Genomic DNA, 22,180 nt, shown 5'->3' on the forward strand with positions numbered 1-22,180 from the left:
GAACATCTTTTTTAATGTGTAGTGAACATTAAAGAAATAGGTAAAGTACTTTTAAGAACTTAATTATTTAAAATATTTCAAAATATCAAATATATACTTCTATAAATAGGTAAAGAAACAGATCGATAGTAGTCATGGCTACCAAAGGGGTCTGGCCTATTAGCATTTTGGAAACTCTGTGTAGTTTTTGGAAGGTTCCGTCAGTTGTTTTCTATTTGTATGTATTTTCTCTACATGGTTTTATCTGTTTATCTAAGGATTTTCATATGTTTTCCCCTTTTCGTTACATTTTCAAATACATGTCAACTTCTTTAAACACAGGTTAAGCACTTTTTTCCCGATTGCACATTTTCCAAATATCATGAACATCTTTTTTTAATACATCTTGAACATTTCTAAACAAATATTGAACATTTTTATATATGCCATTATTTTTTTAAATATGGGGAGAATACTTTTTGAAGATAAATTGAACCTTTTTCACAAACATGTCAAATATTTATCTAAATACATGGTGAACATTTTCCTAAATAGGTTGAGCATGTTTAAGATAGCAATTAAATATTTCACAAATACACATGAATTTTTTTAATGCATGATAATCATTGTTTAAACATATGACAAACATTTTTTAAAATTTATGATGAATTTTTATGAAGTAACTTTATCTTTTTTATGATACGCGGTTGTACATTTTTAAATACATAATGAACATTTTTTAATTACATGATGAACATTTTACTATATACATGATGACCATTTTCAATAGATTAGTAAAATTAGAATATATATGTAATCAAAAACGAAAAGAGAGCTATATCTTGTTTCATGCGAGATGGAAGCTCCTCTCGTGTGAAGGGAATAGGCCTTCGTGAAGCAACTGGGCCGATATGTTTCCTTTTTTATTTGCTTCGCTGGCTGGTGACGTGTGAATGCTTCGCTGGCTCGCTGTCTGTTCGCTCACAGTCGTTTCTTTTCTCTATTCCTAATGGACCAGTTGGTAGCCTGGTACTCCGGTTTTATTTTCGTTCGGTTTTATTTTCTCCCACCTCCCACCACCCCGTACCATTGGTTTTAAACTACGTATCGACAAAAAACCAGATCGATGCACCAACGAGGACCCGATCCGCTCCTCGTTTCCCACATCCGTCCTGGATCACGAGAACGCCGCCGCCGCTGCCGCCTCACATACGTCGCCCGTGGCGGATCACCAACAATACCGTCGCGGATCGGCAGCCCGCCGCCACCGCCGCCTCAGGTACCCACACACCACGATCCCATCGCGGATCAGCAGGCCGCCGCCACCGCCAAGTCAGGTACCCACACACCACGATCCCGTCGCGGGTCAGCAAGACACCGCCGCCACTGCCTCGGGCAGCCACACGCCACAGATCTCCGACGACGACGCCTATGGCGGCAAGCAGTGCAGGGCGTCTTCACTGATCAGTTTTCAACCTTGCTTTCTTAAAGGTACGTACGCTCATGATCTCTTAAAGATCACGCAACGCTACAAAAGACAATTGTCACCAGATGGAGCCATATGCAACAGAGCCATATACGATGGAGCCACCAGATGGAGCGATACGAATAAATGTTCCCCATGTTACCAGTTCGAACACCAAAAATACATCCCAAGACAATAAATGTTTTATCAGATGTATACACTGTAGTCATTTCTTCCCTATGTTCGCAGTTGGAACACCAAAAATACATGGCAAGCCAATTGTTTAGTATACATACCACATCAATTCTAATACTGTTGAAAAATGATAGGTACGAATGGGAAATGCAAATAGCAAGGCGCCGGAAGAGAAAAGAGTGTCAGATGTGCCTGTACCCCCTCTTGCCGACCTACATTCACAAGGCAGCCAAGGTACGTTAGAATAACATAAATGAGTCAGATGTCAAGGGTGCCCAACAATCATTGTATCTCGCTAATGTGTTCCAGGCAATAATGTTGACGGAAGTGTCGATGAATACAACCCAGCAATAATTCCCGTAGCTGACAATGTTGACAATTATCAAATGACTCCAGGTATTGGAGTCTGTAAATACCCCTATCTGTTGTATCATATGGTTTTAACATGATCAATCGAACCTAACAGACTTGGAAGCACACAAGGAAATAGATGGAACTGGCATGCCACGGATAGAGCAGGACGAGCTTGCAAACCTAACCAAACACCCTCTTTCTGATATAACAATTGATGATCAGCCTGGGCATGCGAGTTTACGTACGTGGGTTCCATATTTAAACACACTATCTACCCTATTCGGTTAGCAGGAAACTGCCTCATTCTGTACTGGTTTTGTTTTGTAGACAACCCATCAATCTCCTTCTGTAGCCCTGATGTTGCTTCGCTCCCTGATCCGAGTACTCTCACAGATATTTTTGCCTGCGGCCTTGCAGGAAGTTCATTTGGTATGGTCTGACACGTGCATCATGGACAGTGATCAAACGTCTCTATGAATGTACATGTTGACTAATTCTCATCAAGATTTGTTGTTTATACATCGTGCAGACAATAATGTGCCTTCGTTCCCGGATAGGAGTACTCTTGCATCACTTTATGCCGCAGGTCACTTTATGCCTTTCATATGGCCAGATTTGTGCTTAAAGGGATGCATGTTCATGTATTAGCCTAACCGACATATTTTCTTTTGTTCCTGCAGCCAGAGAGTCTGCCCACAATGATGTGTGTCTTAATGCCCTTGGTTGTGGTGGTTCAGAGCTTGTGACATCGTCTACCCCAACATGTGATGTATACCCAACTCATTCCGAGACAACATGTGCTATTGTGAATGACCAAGTGAGTTATAGCATAACAGACGACAAAAGGGAGCAGAGAAACGCACGACCGCGAGCAACTTATCGAAAGAAAAAGGATGAACAGGTCAAGCTCCAAAATGAAAAGCAGGCTGTTTCCCGACCCCCTCTTGGTGATATCACTAATATTGATCAGCCTTCCGTTTCAATGCCAGGTACGGGTGTTTAAAGTTATGAGCTTACGGCGGTGACAAACCAAATTTGGGAATCAAATATTAGAATACGCACTTTTAGCTTTGACTTACAATAATTGATTCGATATGAAGTTAAAAACTGGAGTTTGATATATGAACGGTCAAGAAATGTCATATATCGGAATGCTTAAAAAAACATCTGCGGTGTTAGAAAGACGTAAATGGATTTAAAAATTAAATTAGATTTACCGGCACTCAAGAAGGTGAATAAGATGATAGATGGTTCTCGATTTGTCGGAGAAAGAAACAATGTGGAGTATGAAACATTAACTATCACAACGTCAGTAGCAAACATTGATATGAAATAGATGTATAGTACCCAAGATGGGTATATTATCAATTGGGCCAAGTTCTCCATTGGCACTGCATGTATTTTTTTCTCTCGTTGCAATGGCAAAATAGAAAAAATTATGTAAGCGGACTTGCCAATGTTCACCAGATCGACGCACCTCCCACCACCCTGTACCACTGGTTTTAAACTACATATCGACAAAAAACCAGATCGACGCACCAACGAGGACCCGATCCGCTCCTCGTTTCCCACGTCCGTAATGGATCACGAGAACGCCGCCGCCGCTGCCGCCTCACATACGTCGCCAGTGGCAGATCACGAACAATACCGTCGCGGATCGGCAGGCCGCCGCCGCCTCAGGTACCCACACACCACGATCCCGTCGCGGATCAGCAGGCCGCCGCCGCCGCCAAGTCAGGTACCCACACACCACGATCCCGTCGTGGGTCAGCAAGACACCGCCGCCACCGCCTCGGGCAGCCACACGCCACAGATCTCCGACGACGATGCCTACGGCGGCAAGCAGTGCAGGGCGTCTTCACTGATCAGTTTTCAACCTTGCTTTCTTAAAGGTACGTATGCTCATGATCTCTTAAAGATCACGCAAGGCTACAAAAGACAATTGTCACCAGATGGAGCCATATGCAACAGAGCCATATACGATGGAGCCACCAGATGGAGCCATACGAATAAATGTTCCGCATGTTCCCAGTTCGAACACCAAAAATACATCCCAAGACAATAAATGTTTATCAGATGTATACAGTGTAGTCATTTCTTCCCTATGTTCGCAGTTGGAACACCAAAAATACATGGCAAGCCAATTGTTCAGTATACATACCACATCAATTCTAATGCTGTTGAAAAATGATAGGTACGAATGGGAAATGCAAATAGCAAGGCGCCGGAAGAGAAAAGAGTGTCAGATGTGCTTGTACCCCCTCTTGCTGACCTACATTCACAAGGGAGCCAAAGTACGTTAGAATAACATAAATGAGTCAGATGTCAAGGGTGCCCAACAATCATTGTATCTCGCTAATGTGTTCTAGGCCATAATGTTGACGAAAGTGTTGATGAATACAACCCAGCAATAATTCCCGTAGCTGACAATGTTGACAATTATCAAATGACTCCAGGTATTGGAGTCTGTAAATACCCCTATCTGTTGTATCATATAGTTTTAACATGATCAATCGTGCCTAACAGACTTGGAAGCACACAAGGAAACAGATGGAACTGGCATGCCACGGATAGAGCAGGACGAGCTTGCAAACCTAACCAAACACCCTCTTTCTGATATAACAATTGCTGATCAGCCTGGGCATGCGAGTTTAGTATGTGGGTTCCATATTTAAACACACTATCTACCCTATTCGGTTAGCAGGAAACTGCCTCATTCTGTACTGGTTTTGTTTTATAGACAACCCATCAATCTCCTTCTGTAGCCCTGATGTTGCTTCGTTCCCTGATCCGAGTACTCTCACAGCTATTTTTGCCTGCGGCCTTGCAGTAAGTTCATTTGGTATGATCTGACACGTGCATCATGGACAGTGATCAAACGTCTCTATGAATGTACATGTTGACTAATTCTCATCAAGATTTGTTGTTTATACATCGTGCAGACAATAATGTGCCTTCATTCCCGGATAGGAGTACTCTTGCATCACTTTATGCCGCATGTCACTTTATGCCTTTCATATGGCCAGATTTGTGCTTAAAGGGATGCATGTTCATGTATTAGCCTAACCGACATATTTTCTTTTGTTCCTGTAGCCAGAGAGTCTGCCCACAATGATGTGTGTCTTAATGCCCTTGGTTGTGGTGGTTCAGAGCTTGTGACATCGTCTACCCCAACATGTGATGTATACCCAACTCATTCCGAAACAACATGTGTTGTTGTGAATGACCAAGTGAGTTATAGCATAACAAACGACAAAAGGGAGCAGAGAAACGCACGACGGCGAGCAACTTATTGAAAGAAAAAGGATGAACAGGTCAAGCTCCAAAATGAAAAGCAGACTATTTCCCGACCCCCTCTTGGTGATATCATTAATATTGATCAGCCTTCCGGTTCAATACCAGGTGCGGGTGTTTAAAGTTATGAGCTTACGGCGGTGACAAACCAAATTTGGGAATCAAATATTAGAATACGCACTTTTAGCTTTGACTTACAATAATTGATTCAATATGAAGTTAAAAACTGGAGTTTGATATATGAACGGTCAAGAAATGTCATATATCGGAATGCTTAAAAAAACATCTGCAGTGTTAGAAAGATGTAAATGGATTTAAAAAAATAAATTAGATTTACCGGCACTCAAGAAGGTGAATAATATGATAGATAGTTCTCGATTTGTCGGAGAAAGAAACAAATGTGGAGTATGAAACATTAACTATCACAACGTCAGTAGAAAACATTGATATGAAATAGATGTATAGTACCGAAGATGGGTATATTATCAATTGGGTCAAGTTCTCCATTGGCACTGCATGTATTTTTTTCTCTCGTTGCAATGGCAAAATAGAAAAATTTATGTAAGCGGACTTGCCAATGTTCACCAGATCGACGCACCTCCCACCATCCCGTACCACTGGTTTTAAACTACGTATCGACAAAAAACCAGATCGACGCACCAACGAGGACCCGATCCGCTCCTCGTTTCCCACGTCCGTCCTGGATCACGAGAACGCCGCCGCCGCTGCTGCCTCACATACGTCGCCGGTGGCAGATCACGAACAATACCGTCGCGGATCGGCAGGCCGCCGCCGCTTCAGGTACCCACACACCACGATCCCGTCGTGGATCAGCAGGCCGCCGCCGCCGCCAAGTCAGGTACCCACACACCATGATCCCATCGTGGGTCAGCAAGACACCGCCGCCACCGCCTCGGGCAGCCACACGCCACAGATCTCCGACGACGACGCCTACGGCGGCAAGCAGTGCAGGGCGTCTTCACTGATCAGTTTTCAACCTTGCTTTCTTAAAGGTACGTATGCTCATGATCTCTTAAAGATCACGCAACGCTACAAAAGACAATTGTCACCGGATGGAGCCATATGCAACAGAGCCATATACGATGGAGCCACCAGATGGAGCCATACGAATAAATGTTCCCCATGTTCCCAGTTCGAACACCAAAAATACATCCCAAGACAATAAATGTTTATCAGATGTATACAGTGTAGTCATTTCTTCCCTATGTTCGCAGTTGGAACACCAAAAATACATGGCAAGCCAATTGTTCAGTATACATACCACATCAATTCTAATGTTGTTGAAAAATGATAGGTACGAATGGGAAATGCAAATAGCAAGGCGCCGGAAGAGAAAAGAGTGCCAGATGTGCTTGTACCCCCTCTTGCTGACCTACATTCACAAGGGAGCCAAGGTACGTTAGAATAACATAAATGAGTCAGATGTCAAGGGTGCCCAACAATCATTGTATCTCGCTAATGTGTTCCAGGCCATAATGTTGACGGAAGTTTTGATGAATACAACCCAGCAATAATTCCCGTAGCTGACAATGTTGACAATTATCAATTGACTCCAGGTATTGGAGTCTGTAAATACCCCTATCTGTTGTATCATATGGTTTTAACATGATCAATCGTGCCTAACAGACTTGGAAGCACACAAGGAAACAGATGGAACTGGCATGCCACGGATAGAGCAGGACGAGCTTGCAAACCTAACCAAACACCCTCTTTCTGATATAACAATTGCTGATCAGCCTGGGCATGTGAGTTTACGTACGTGGGTTCCATATTTAAACACACTATCTACCCTATTCGGTTAGCAAGAAACTGCCTCATTCTGTACTGGTTTTGTTTTGTAGACAACCCATCAATCTCCATTGTAGCCCTGATGTTGCTTCGTTCCCTGATCCGAGTACTCTCACAGATATTTTTGCCTGCGGCCTTGCAGGAAGTTTATTTGGTATGATCTGACACGTGCATCATGGACAGTGATAAACGTCTCTATGAATGTACATGTTGACTAATTCTCATCAAGATTTGTTGTTTATACATCGTGCAGACAATAATGTGCCTTCATTCCCGGATAGGAGTACTCTTGCATCACTTTATGCCTCAGGTCACTTTATGCCTTTCAAATGTCCAGATTTGTGCTTAAAGGGATGCATGTTCATGTATTAGCCTAACCGACATATTTTCTTTTGTTCCTGCAGCCAGAGAGTCTACCCACAGTGATGTGTGTCTTAATGCCCTTGGTTGTGGTGGTTCAGAGCTTGTGACATCGTCTACCCCAACATGTGATGTATACCCAAGTCATTCCAAGACAACATGTGCTGTTGTGAATGACCAAGTGAGTTAAAGCGTAAAAGACGACAAAAGGGAGCGGAGAAACGCACGACGGCGAGCAACTTATTGAAAGAAAAAGGATGAACAGGTCAAGCTCCAAAATGAAAAGCTGACTGTTTCTCGACCCCCTCTTGGTGATATCACTAATATTGATCAGCCTTCCGGTTCAATGCCAGGTACGGGTGTTTAAAGTTATGAGCTTACGGCGGTGACAAACCAAATTTGGGAATCAAATATTAGAATATGCACTTTTAGCTTTGACTTACAATAATTGATTCAATATGAAGTTAAAAACTGGAGTTTGATATATGAACGGTCAAGAAATGTCATATATCGGAATGCTTAAAAAAACATCTGCGGTGTTAGAAAGACGTAAATGGATTTAAAAAATTAAATTAGATTTACCGGCACTCAAGAAGGTGAATAATATGATAGATGGTTCTCGATTTGTCAGAAAAAGAAACAAATGTGGAGTATGAAACATTAACTATCACAACGTCAGTAGCAAACGTTGATATGAAATAGATGTATAGTACCCAAGATGGGTATATTATCAATTGGGCCAAGTTCTCCATTGGCACTGCATGTATTTTTTTCTCTCGTTGCAATGGCAAAATAGAAGAATTTTGCAAAATAGAAGAATTTATGTAAGCGGACTTGCCAATGTTCACCAGATCAACGCACCTCCCACCACCCCGTACCACTAGTTTTAAACTACATATCGACAAAAAACCAGATCGACGCACCAACGAGGACCCGATCCACTCCTCGTTTCCCACGTTCGTCCTGGATCACGAGAACGCCGCCGCCGCTGCCGCCTCACATACGTCGCCCATGGCGGATCACGAACAATACCGTCGCGGATCAGCAGGCCGCCGCCTTAGGTACCCACACACCACGATCCAGTCGCGGATCAGCAGGCCGCCGCCACCGCCAAGTCAGGTACCCACACACCACGATCCTGTCGCGGGTCAGCAAGACACCGCCGCCACCGCCTCGGGCAGCCACACGCCACAGATCTCCGACGACGACGCCTACGGCGGCAAGCAGTGCAGGGCGTCTTCACTGATCAGTTTTCAACCTTGCTTTCTTAAAGGTACATACGCTCATGATCTCTTAAAGATCACGCAACGCTACAAAAGACAATTGTCACCAGATGGAGCCATATGCAATAGAGCCATATATGATGGAGCCACCAGATGGAGCCATACGAATAAATGTTCCCCATGTTCCCAGTTCGAACACCAAAAATACATCCCAAGACAATAGATGTTTATCAGATGTATACACTGTAGTCATTTCTTCCCTATGTTCGCAGTTGGAACACCAAAAATATATGGCAAGCCAATTGTTCAGTATACATACCACATCAATTCTAATGTTGTTGAAAAATGATAGGTACGAATGGGAAATGCAAATAGCAAGGCGTCGGAAGAGAAAAGAGTGTCAGATGTGCCTGTACCCCCTCTTGCCGACCTACATTCACAAGGGAGCCAAGGTACGTTAGAATAACATAAATGAGTCAGATGTCAAGGGTGCCCAACAATCATTGTATCTCGCTAATGTGTTCCAGGCCATAATGTTGATGGAAGTGTTGATTAATACAACCCAAGAATAATTCCCGTAGCTGACAATGTTGACAATTATCAAATGACTCCAGGTATTGGAGTCTGTAAATTACCCTATCTGTTTTATCATATGGTTTTAACATGATCAATCGTGCCTAACAGACTTGGAAGCACACAAGGAAACAGATGGAACTGGCATGCCACGGATAGAGCAGGACGAGCTTGCAAACCTAACCAAACACCCTCTTTCTGATATAACAATTGCTGATCACCCTGGGCATGCAAGTTTACGTACGTGGGTTCCATATTTAAACACACTATCTACCCTATTCGGTTAGCAGGAAACTGCCTCATTCTGTACTGGTTTTGTTTTGTAGACAACCCATCAATCTCCTTCTGTAGCCCTGATGTTGCTTCGTTCACTGATCCGAGTACTCTCACAGATATTTTTGCCTGCGGCCTTGCAGGAAGTTCATTTGGTATGATCTGACACGTGCATCATGGACAGTGATCAAACGTCTCTATGAATGTACATGTTGACTAATTCTCATCAAGATTTGTTGTTTATACATCGTGCAGACAATAATGTGCCTTCGTTCCCGGATAGGAGTACTCTTGCATCACTTTATGCCGCAGGTCACTTTATGCCTTTCATATGGCCAGATTTGTGCTTAAAGGGATGCATGTTCATGTATTAGCCTAACCGACATATTTTCTTTTGTTCCTGCAGCCAGAGAGTCTGCCCACAATGATGTGTGTCTTAATGCCCTTGGTTGTGGTGGTTCAGAGCTTGTGACATCGTCTACCCCAACATGTGATGTATACCCAACTCATTCCGAGACAACATGTGCTATTGTGAATGACCAAGTGAGTTATAGCATAACAGACGACAAAAGGGAGCAGAGAAACGCACGACGGCGAGCAACTTATCGAAAGAAAAAGGATGAACAGGTCAAGCTCCAAAATGAAAAGCAGGTTGTTTCCCGACCCCCTCTTGGTGATATCACTAATATTGATCAGCCTTCCGTTTCAATGCCAGGTACGGGTGTTTAAAGTTATGAGCTTACGGCGGTGACAAACCAAATTTGGGAATCAAATATTAGAATACGCACTTTTAGCTTTGACTTACAATAATTGATTCGATATGAAGTTAAAAACTGGAGTTTGATATATGAACGGTCAAGAAATGTCATATAGCGGAATGCTTAAAAAAACATCTGCGGTGTTAGAAAGACGTAAATGGATTTATAAAATTAAATTAGATTTACCAGCACTCAAGAAGGTGAATAATATGATAGATGGTTCTCGATTTGTCGGAAAAAGAAACAAATGTGGAGTATGAAACATTAACTATCACAACGTCAGTAGCAAACGTTGATATGAAATAGATGTATAGTACCCAAGATGGGTATATTATCAATTGGGCCAAGTTCTCCATTGGCACTCCATGTATTTTTTTCTCTCGTTGCAATGGCAAAATAGAAGAATTTATGTAAGCGGACTTGCCAATGTTCAGAATACATATGGTTCTAAACTTCTTCAGATTAGCATAAAGAGCAATCAATCATAGTTTGCTAACCTGAAGAATATACTGACACCTTTAACTGTATTCTGAAAGAGCATTTTACTTCTACATGCGAGAACAAGTATTAGACAAATTTGATGTTACCTCAGCAGTGAGCTACACATTAGTGTATTTCTTGCCAATAACAGAGGTATAACACTGAATGGCACGGTTGTGTATTTCTTGCCAAAAGTTCCTTTAACAAACCTGCAAGTAAATGCCACTTGAAATTAGATGATCATTACAAAATACCGCAGGATTTCACATCAACTCACTGTAGTACGAAATACATGCTGGCTAGACAAGAAATATTAGGGCATTTACAAACGAAGTATATGGAACAAAAAATGGCTGAAGAAAACAGTAGACGTGTTGGCTTAGTTCGGGATCTTCATGATTGTTGAGCATTGATGAGATGATTATGTTTTAACTTTATTGTTGTACCAGCCAACCCATCAAACCGGAACTATACATCCCGGCCCCCTCTTGGTGATATCACTAATATTGATCAGCCTTCCGGTTCGCTGCCAGGTATGGGTGTTTAAACTTTTAACATAACAATGATAATATAGATTCATTTATTGTACCCATCGAGCTTGAACTATACATCCTTGTCACATGATGATGCTCCAGAAGATGGATCCGCATCAGCCATTGCTGAATTCAATCATGAAAAAGAGTTGGCTAGGAGGCAACGTGCAAGAGACCGCAGTAGTAATATGGCAGACGAACAAAGGGAGCGAAGAAATGCACAGAGACGGGCATCTTATCTGAAGAAAAAGGAAGAGGGTACGATCAACCTCCAAAACAATAATCAAGTGCAGCGTGAGTGACGAAAGGAACAACGAAACAGCAGGACCCCTGATGAGCAGGGGGAGTCAAGTACGAAGAGAAAGGCAGACTATGCTAGAAGGAAAAACACCCCGTGTGCTGAATCGATTGCAATGCCACGTCCAGATCTAACTAGCGCATTGTCCAACTCTCCCTCTTTCAACACTCACGCCAATTGTCCGACCCTCACACTTCCAACCATCACGCAACAATCCAGCAGTGAACAGATAGATCGTGCTACAACTGTCAAGTCGGCCCCCACATACATTCGCAACACCGAAACCGATGGTAGTTATCCCATCAACGATCATCTTTCATTTTGTAATCATTCATCGGTTATTTATACCAAATTCGATAATGTTGTAGGTGCATACCTAAGCAGAACCTTAGGTGATGGTGCTGTAGATGGCGACCTCATCGAAACCAGTGATCCGGTAACAATTGCGGATAATGGAGTTGACGAGCAGAGTCATGAGTCCAGAGCTCGGCATAGGACAAGAGAGCGAGCTTGCAAGGGAAGTATGGCGGCGATGAAGTGTCAGGAGAAAATTGGCAAGCGAAAAATATGTACGCAACTGCCACGTGGTGAGAGGAATGCTCTGCTAGATCGTCGTAATGAAAGGTTTGCAGGTAGGGTTAATACCCCAACCGTCAGGTCCATCTCCATACCGAAAATGAGCTCAACGGGACAACCTACCGTAGTTGAAGCACACAGTGCCTCAACATCATCTAGCACGCCGGAGTACACGATCAGAAGTGAAGGTAACACCCCCATCCTTACTCTCCTTGCGTCCCTTGAGACTGAACCCTCATTTGTGTTGTTTGGCACCTGGGCAGACGACATGGACGCTTACCTCAATGGTTTCATGAATGATGATGTCAATCCTGACGACCTCTTTGACGATGAATATTACCTGTTTGCTGGTGAAGGTATGTACAATCGCTTGAGCGTAATCCACATGTTGGGGGTATCACACTAATTGGAAACATTGTTTGCAGGCTCAGATGCTGATGACTTGGAGCACGACGAATTGGAAGACTCAAATCACAAAAACTATGGAGACCATGATCCATTTGACTATGTGTACTCAAACCTACCAGACAACACACACATCCTGAAGCACGCCGCAAACTGCGACCACTGCAAGGCCAAGAAGTTTGTCAGCGAGGCCCCGGGATTCTGCTGTCGCAGTGGGAAGATCGAGTTGAAGCAACCGGAGCCCATCACGGAGCTCATGAGGCTTTGGTCTAGCACTGATGCGGACACTAGGCATTTTCGGGAGAACATACGGTTCTTCAATGGACACTTTTGCTTCACAACCCTCGGCGTCAGCCTCGATGAAACATACACAAACATGAAGTCTGGGTGTACACGTTCCGGGCGCATGGCACCATCTACCACAACGGTCATTCCTTCGAACCAACATCCCGTCCAGATCATCTACAGTTGTACTTCTACGACGACGACCCAGGCCTAACCCATCGCAAGGCTGCCACCGAGAAATTAGACCAGGATGTCGTCAAAAAGTTGGTGCACATACTCAGGGAAAACCCGTACTCTCAGCAGTTTAGGAGTTTGGGTGCGCACAGAGACAACCTCGACAATTACAGGATAGACCTCAACACTAACCAGAGACTAGACCAACGGAAGTATAATAGACCTCTGTCATCTGAGGTCGCTGCAATTTGGGTGGAGGGCACTGACCTAGCGAAGAGATTCGATCGTAGGATTACACTTTGCGGGAACGACAACCAGAGGCACAGTATACATGTGACGGCTGGCTCGTATGACCCGCTCTCTTACCCACTCTTCTACCCAAGGGGGGAGCTCGGTTGGCACCCGAAACTACCTAAACGTAATGTCCCTTGGCCGGTTGTGCAACAACCAAGAGGTGGACATGATGATGATGATGATGAGGAGGAGGAGGATGCACGTAAGCCTTATGTGTATTCTGTCATTTTGATGTATTGTGTAGTTCTCATATGAATTCTAACTTCCGCACTACTCATCCATGTGCAGAGGGGAATAGCAGGTTATGCGTCTCCGTGAGAGACTACTACTGTTACATGCTGCAGACACGGCCTGGGATATTCAATCCCATACTCTGTGGAGCACGATTGCTACAGCAATGGGGGGCGGACATGTACATCAAGATTGAGAGTTGTAGGTTGAAATGGTACAGGAAGAACCAGACAAAGATCCGTGCCGACCTGTATAAAGGAGTTGTTGATGCAATTACATCCGGGGAGACCCGGGCAAGCGCTGTTAGAGTAAGGATAGTGCTCCCTGGAACGTACCCAGGTGGCGACCGTGACATGAAGCGGAGGCATATGGATGCCATGGCAATTGTCCATACGTACGGGAAGCCTGACATCTTCTTGACCATGACCTGCAACCCTAACTGGGAAGAGATAACGAATGAGTTGTTTCCTGGTCAGACAGCGCAAGATCGACCTGATCTTGTGGCTCGTGTGTTCCATGGCAAGCTAGAGGCTATGAAAGAGATCTTGTTCAAGAAGAATATCCTAGGTGTTGTTGTCGCACATGTATATGTAGTCGAGTTCCAGAAGAGGGGCCTCCCCCATGCACACTTTTTGTTGATCATGGATTCTGCCTATAAGCTTGTCGTTCCAGAGCAGTACGACCGACTCATTTCTGCCGAGCTCCCAGACAAACAGAAGTATCCTGAACTCCACACCTTGGTGGTGAAACATATGATGCACGGACCATGCGGTGCTCTCAACCCCAAAAATGTGTGCATGCAACAGAACGTGTGCAAGTGCAGATACCCACGGCCGTTCAATGAAAACACGGCACAGGGCAAGGACTCATACCCAGTTTATCGTCGTCGAGATGATGGTCGGCAGGCTAAGGTCCATGGTAAAATGTTGGACAACAGATGGGTTGTGCCATATAACCCTTACCTTCTGCGGATGTTCAATTGCCACATCAACGTTGAGGTTTGCTCCAGCATAAAGGTCGTCAAATACCTTTACAAGTACATATACAAGGGCCATGGTAGGGCTTCTTTCAGCATCGACCAGCCCGACGCCGATGGTAACATTGATGAGATCAAAAGATACGTAGACGCGAGGTGGGTTACTCCTCCAGAGGCGATGTGGAGGATATTTGGCTTCCCCTTGTGTGCAAATGACCCGCCTGTCCTATAGTTGCCTCTTCATCTCCCGAATATGCACAGGGTGGCCTTCAATGAGCAAGCTCACTTGACCGACGTAGTCACCTCTGAGAATGCTTCCAAATCCATGTTAACAGAGTATTTCAAAGCTAACCAAAACCACCCCTGGGATAGGAATATATTGTACAAGGATTTTCCTGGAAGGTTCACATGGCAGAAGGGTAAGAAGTATTGGAAAGAGCGGGTGGAGCATTATCAGATAGGTCGAATTGTGTCTGCCAATCCTGCCGAGGGGGAGCGATATTATCTGCGTGTGCTGCTAAACCATGTTATTGGCAAGACATCCTATGAGGACCTGCTCACCGTGGACGGTAGGCTATGCGGGAGCTTTAGAGAGGCTGCCGAAAGGTTGGGACTCATCGAGGCAGATAACACGCTCGACGACTGTCTTACCGAGGCAGAGCAATGGGCGATGCCATGTTCGCTCAGGAGGCTCTTCGCAACAATTTTGGTGCACTGTGAGCCAGGCGACGTGCGTGGTTTATGGGATAGGCACCTCGAGCCTATGTCTGATGACTATCGGCGATCACACACATGCCCTATTGAGGTGGAACAGATGGTGTTGCTTAACATTTGGGGTATGTTGCAGTCCATGGGCAAAGACATAGCTGATTTCGCTCTTCCATGCATTGACGATGCGTTCGACCCAACCAAGGGCGAGGCCAGAGAAGTGATCGAGGAATCCAACATCGATTTTGACATCAACGACACTAAATTGGCATCGTCGCTAAACTTCGAGCAGAGGGTTGCATACGACGAGATACTAGCTGCTGTTGATGGCGTTGATGGGGGTGTGTTCTTTGTTGATGGCCCGGGAGGTACAGGGAAGACCTTCCTGTACAGGGCGCTGCTTGCCAAGGTTCGAAGCGAGGGAAACATCGCTATCGCTACCGCGACGTCAGGCGTCGCGGCTTCTATCATGCCTGGAGGCAGGACTGCCCACTGTAGTTCAAGATCCCATTGAGTTGCGATGATGGCGCCTCCTGCACCTTCATGAAGCAGAGTGGTACCGCCAAGCTACTGAGGATGGCCTCATTGATACTATGGGACGAGGCCACCATGACTAAGCGACAGGCGGTCGAGGCACTGGACAACAGCATGCGCGACATCATGGGAAGACGGGACCGACCCTTTGAAGGAAAAACTGTTGTGTTTGGCGGGGACTTCAGGCAGGTGCTTCCGGTCATCGGGAGGGGGTCCCGGGGTCAGATAATTGATGCAACCCTCCGAAGTTCACATCTCTGGAAGGGTATGCGCCAGCTAAGGCTCGTCACCAACATGAGGGCTCATAATGACACCTGGTTTACGGATTACTTGCTAAGGGTAGGCAATGGCACTGAGGAAGTTGACGATCAAGGAAACATACGACTCCCTGAAGATATTTGTGTGCCATCTACAGGCGAGGGTGACGACCTAGAGAAGCTGATTGACCATGTGTTTCCGAGACTAGATGACAACATGTCCGATCCGAATTACATGACTTCACGCGCAATCCTCTCCACCACAAATGACAACGTCGACAAGATAAACATACGCATGGTAGAGCGTTTTCGGGGAGAAGAAGTAATATACCATAGCTTTGACAGTGCAGAAGACGACCCATATGGCTACTACGCTCCCGAGTTCCTGAATGGGTTGACTCCCAACGGTCTGCCTCCGCATGCACTCAAACTGAAGCTCAACTGCCCTGTCATACTTCTAAGGAACATTGACCCGGCTAATGGTCTGTGTAACGGGACGAGGCTTGTGGTCCGAGGTTTCGAGAGGAACGCCATCGACGCAGAAATCGTGATCGGACAACACGTAGGTAGGAGGGTATTCCTTCCTTGAATACCCCTATGCCCGTCTGACAATGACATGTTTCCATTCAAGTTCAAGAGGAAGTAATTTACTGTAAGGCTTAGCTTTGCTATGACGATTAACAAGGCTCAAGGACAGACGGTTCCGATTGTTGGCATGTACCTACCTAATCCGGTGTTCTCTCATGGTCAACTCTATGTCGCGTTGTCTCGAGCCACCGCGAAGAGGAACATAAAGATCCTCATTGAGAAGGAGAAGGAGAAGGATAATGGCAAGAAGCAAAGTGGTAAATCAAAGAAGCGAAAAAGACCTTCCTTGTCCTTACAAACCTCGATGAAGAACATCGTCTATAAGGAAGTCCTTACAGGCTGAAGTCCGCACTTACGAAACCGGTGGGTTTTGAATATGACAATAGCATTTACTCTTATTCTACAGATAATTTGTTGCTCTGGAGCGCTTTTGTACAAATGTTTATCTTTGTTTCTTATTTGACTGCAATCTTTAATTAAACATGCACGACCACTATCAGATTAAGAATGCCCAGCTTCAGTGGCGTTGCTACGGCCAGTGCACTTCATCTTCAATTTTATCACGTTTTGCTCAGACTCTGAGGATTTAGAGTATGCATCTATACAGTTTTGGCATCCAGTACACCTATGATTTGAACGTCTCGAGATGTAGGTATAGCCAATATGACCTGTTAGATAATAACATGATACGACCGCCCCCTATTTTAAGTCTATATGTTTCAGTTTGGTTAGTATACACTAGACAGATTTAATTATTGTGGCATTTTTGTCTATCAATAATGTGTGTGCATGTTTTCCTTAAGGAAACAACATATAGTTGTCTTCATCACCGGGAACACACTTTAGGTGCAGATCATGATATTTCAGTTGGGCAGTTTTGACATGGTACATTTTTTCAGTCAATATTTGTTTATTCTCTTGTTTATCTTAAGCAGCAGTACTTCTCTCTTCAAATGACACTACGACACCGTATAGAAGTTGCATACAGTTCAGCCGTTACTAATGTGACTACCATTGAAAATGCCGTGTCAGACTCGAATCACATCCTAATAGTTGTTATAAAAAAACGTACTATTGCTTGCCCACACATTGAAGTACTACATTTTTTATTACCATGTATTTCTAAAAACTTTGCTACCATGCCGGTTTATTGCTAAACTCGTAAAGGTTTTCAAAATTAAAACTGTGGTTCCTAAACCCTGTTATGCTTTTGTTTGCAGCACAATATGGAGATGCACAGTTACCACTTACCAGTAAAAGTAGTTCCTGTTTTAATTTTGAGTGAACTGTTTGTTTTGGCCACGAGATACTTTTAAGTTTAAGGCATTAATTAGTTTTTCTTGAATAACTTGTGGGTGCATGCAGAAAACACATACTTCAGCATTTAATTGAAAAGGCTACTATTCGTAAATAGTAGTCTCTGTTGTTTCTCTTAAATAGAGAGCTCATAGAATGAATAAACAGAAGTGTAGATGTGATGAATAGAGTAGATAGAAGTACTGATCTTACAATTCTGTCACGTGAAGTGCATCATCGATTACGTGGCAGAAAACTCCTGTCCAATTGAAGTGCATGGATTTTCTCAAGGTCATCACGTCTGAATGCAAACAAAAATAAGAAGGAATGTCAGGATGTAGTTTGTTAATTGTAAACATAAATAACATGGTAGCAGCCGCTTCTTGTTTTGAAAATTGCAGTGCTCGGTTGACTGTATCAGATTAAGAATGCCCTTTCGACTAATCCAAAATTCGTGGCTGTAATTTCAAATTGCAGTGCTCGGTGACTATAGCCAAGAAGTAAAATTTCATATCGCCTAGCTAGCCTGATGCATAATGAGTCATTTGAAATGCAGATGATGAAGGCAAACAAGTATTCGTCTGTCAGTAAGTAATAATTCTGTTAAGAACAGAACTAAAGGCAAGAAGAGTGCATGCCAGAAAAAATTCAGATAACTGCAGAATAACGAAGCATGCATCTCTACTACGCCATATGTGCATAAAGTTCGGCAACCATTAAATCCCTAGCCGGAAACTAATGTGTGTCCCTAAACTTACATGTGGTAGTTTACTTCGGCATCGACTGAAACTGGCCTTGATTTCAGGTAACTGAAACTTAGGATGCGCATTGAAACTTAGTATTCCCAATAGACTGCTCAGCTTCGATAGATGAAGGTTCTCCATCATTAGCCCTGTTCTCATCATCATATTTGGCTGATTCTTGCCTTTGATCTTGAACTACAGAAACCTGTAGTGTGGATATACTCAGTACATACTGACTGACAAGGTATCAGGAAAATAAAGGAGTAGAATACCAGAGTTTCAGAGGTAAATATTGACAGTAGCAGATTATATTATATGCTTATGAACAACTAACACTTGTAGGAATAACTAATACTAATTTAGTACTATGGAAAACACCACGGCTCAAAAAAAAACAATTACCTAACTCGCAAACAAATAAAACAATCTACTATATATGAAGATCGATCCGACCATAAGGTCTCTGATTATGTTGGATATCCCTGTACTACCTCGATGATATATACTCCCTGTTTATAAGTATTAAAAAATACAGTAGTCAAATGTTTTATACTCCCATTCTGTCCCTCCCCTAAAAACTGAATCACAGGGATGTCATTGTTCTGCTCCAACAGAACAATTATTCCAATAGAACAATTATTCCAACAGACAAAACTAATCTAACAGAACTTGTAATCAGGATGTCACATTACATATGAATCAACTTACCATCATTTGTTCAGATGATGCAAAATATTTGTGAGTATAGGCCATGTTACAAGCAGAAGAAAGTAAACATGAAGAGCCTCACCAGCACGATTGCGTGCAAGTGCCGGCGGTAGAGACGATTGCAGGGGGAAACTGGAGCTAGCAATGCCACACTGACGCCTCGTGGGCGACTTGTGGGACATGGAGCAGCAGAAGGCCGGCGTTGACTTTCTGTGCGGCAGCGGCGGCGGCTCATAGGATCCAAAACCGTCTTCCACGCCCATGGCTGTTGTCTCCGCGTCCGCCACGGCAGGCGTCTCCTCATGGACAGCGCTGCTGCATCATTGGCCGACTCTGCTTGCTGCTCGTGGACGTTGTGTGCTCCCCTGATGCCGCCGGAATGGAACCACCGCTGCGGCGACGCCAGGATTGCAGGAGCCACCTCCCGGACCGAACCACCGTCGCGTACCAATGGTTGGAGAAGCACGTCGCGGATGAGAGCGTATCAGATGAGGGCTTCCTTGGTTCAGGGAAGGCGGCAGCAGCAGGGATGAGGTCGAGGCGGAGCTCGAACTGGAAGGCAGTGGGCGTCGTAAATCCGAGCTCGGGGTGGGGAAGGTGGTGGCGGAGGGTGGGATGGGGCAGGGCCGGCGGCGTGCAAGCGCCAGAGCGTGGGCGGTACTTGGGTGCCGACGACCTCCAGTCGTCCAGCGGCGGCGAGCGGTGGGCCACGACGCCCAGGCTGCATAGCAAGCAATCGAGAGGGGGGGAGGTGGCGAGCGGCGGCCCTCCAGCGGCGGACCACTACACCGGCGGGGCACCCTAATTCTTTTGAACGGATCGGGGAAGACAGGAGAGGCGCGAGTGGGAGGAGATGGGAGCGATTCCGTCGATCCACGACTCCCCAGCAAGCGCGGCTCGAGGATGGCGTAGCTCTCGGTGAGGCGGAGTTCCTGGTCTCCTCGGGGAGGAGGTGGTCCAACTGTGGGCCACGGTGGGCGAGGTGGGTCGGCGGTTGTTGAGCTGCGCAAGTGGGCGGCGGTGGTTGCCTCCTTCGCAGAGGCGCGGGAGGGCGGCGGCAGCGGCGCCGGCGGCGTAGTTGGGAGACGCACGTGGTGGGCGGCGCGGTGGGGAGAGGAGGGGGAGAGACTGAGGCCCTGTTTAGTTCCAAATAAGTCACCAACTTATAAGTTGAAAAGTGAAAAAAGTGACTTATTTTGCCAAACAGACCCGACTTATAAGTCACCCCAACTTATAAGTCATAAGTTGCTCCATCCCAACTTAAAACTTATAAGTCACCCCCTTTTGCATGGGTCCTATCATCTGCATGATGTTGATTGGTGTGGGAGGATGTGTCAGGTGACTTATAAGTCAGGTGACAACCAAACAGGCGTGACTTATAAGTCACTAGTTTTAACTCACCTGACTTATAAGTCGGGCGGCTTATTGAAACCAAACAGGCCCTGAGAGTGAGAGGGACATCGGCCAACGACATCGCAGCGGAGAGGGGGATAGAGTGAGTGGCTGGGAGGGGGAGAGAGTGGGTGGGGAGAGGTTTTTTTTTTAGCATCGGGTGGGGAGAGGTGGCCCGTTTAACTCAGGCCAGACCGTGCCGTTGCGGGCCGGCCCATTTGGCCAGGTCTGGTTGTGAGGAGGAGAGAAGTCAGGGGAGGTCCGCATAAGGATTTCTAAAAAAAGGTCCAGATAAGATTGTAGGGTGAAGAAAATGCAATTGAAAATATATGTGTTAGTCTCACTTTTGTTTTTATTATATATTATAGATGTTTATATAATACAGTATAAAATATCATTATATTTTATATGTTTCACCTTTGTCCATCAGAGATAAATAGTGATGGACTCGAATGATGTTTCAAATATAGCAACTGGCATATGCACTGATGTAACGATGACGGCCCGGACCGAAACACCACGAGAAGAGGTGCTACACATGTTAACGCAAAAGGTGCATTATTTTATATTATTGTTTTTCAGAATATATGAGACATAGATATGGATTTTGGAGATGCGCAAAAAGAACCTATTGACAATGGTTCCAAAGCGACGTCGCTGAAGGGGACCACCGGGTTTTTTACAATATAATGATATGAAAGCGGTGATATCTCATAAAAACAAAAAAATGTCAAATTAAACTTCAATTATTATGCAATTATGACCGTGTTATATTGTCTCTACCTGTGAAATTTTGCATGCATTATCTTTATATAACTTCATCAAACCATTTTATATAACTTCATTAAACTATTTCAGAAGCCCGTGGCAACGCACGGGCATTCTGCTAGTGTTTTTTAGTTGGGAACACTGCGAGTCGACCAACAGATCTTTTCCAATGACCTGCCATATCGCGGGCCATTGGATTCTACGTGAGGTAGTCGTCAGATTCAGCTGACAGCTTTGCAACAAGAATGATGTTCACTGAGAAACTTTTGCAACAAAGGTATTGCTGCAGAAAATTTTCTACAACAGAGCTAATGTCACCCTCTTACTAAAGAAAGTTTTGCAATATCACTAATGTTCCAGAAATCTTGCTTGCAATACGGAGGATATTGCAAGAAAAAGACCACCTTCGTCCGTCACGAGCTCCTGTTGAACAATGCGAGGGGGTCGAAGCAGCGCCCGTCGCCACCGATGAGCGTCGGACCTTCGACCAGGTCACCTCGCCGCCATCGCCCTGTCCAACGGGGTGGGTGCACCTCGCGTGGCCAACAGACGTGGTTGAGGCAAACGGCAAGCACCATGACGGCGAATGCACCCGACCCCCGGTCGCAACGGCGCATCACGGCGGTGACCGCACCGGACCCCAGGCCGCAC

General features: G+C 44.9%; 1 long non-coding RNA gene across 1 annotated transcript; it reads right to left on the reverse strand.

Moving 5' to 3' along the window:
* Positions 1-9,479: 9,479 nt before the first annotated feature.
* Positions 9,480-20,496, reverse strand: LOC123106097 (uncharacterized). Its single transcript, XR_006451200.1, has 4 exons — positions 19,452-20,496; positions 18,677-18,866; positions 18,132-18,219; positions 9,480-10,972 (listed from the first exon to the last, which is right to left on the reverse strand). It is a non-coding gene; the product is annotated as an uncharacterized lncRNA (long non-coding RNA).
* Between the last annotated feature and the right edge of the window lie 1,684 nt (positions 20,497-22,180).

The sequence above is a fragment of the Triticum aestivum genome, chromosome 5A, assembly GCF_018294505.1.
Source record: "Triticum aestivum cultivar Chinese Spring chromosome 5A, IWGSC CS RefSeq v2.1, whole genome shotgun sequence".
Classification (NCBI taxonomy): Eukaryota; Viridiplantae; Streptophyta; class Magnoliopsida; order Poales; family Poaceae; genus Triticum; species Triticum aestivum.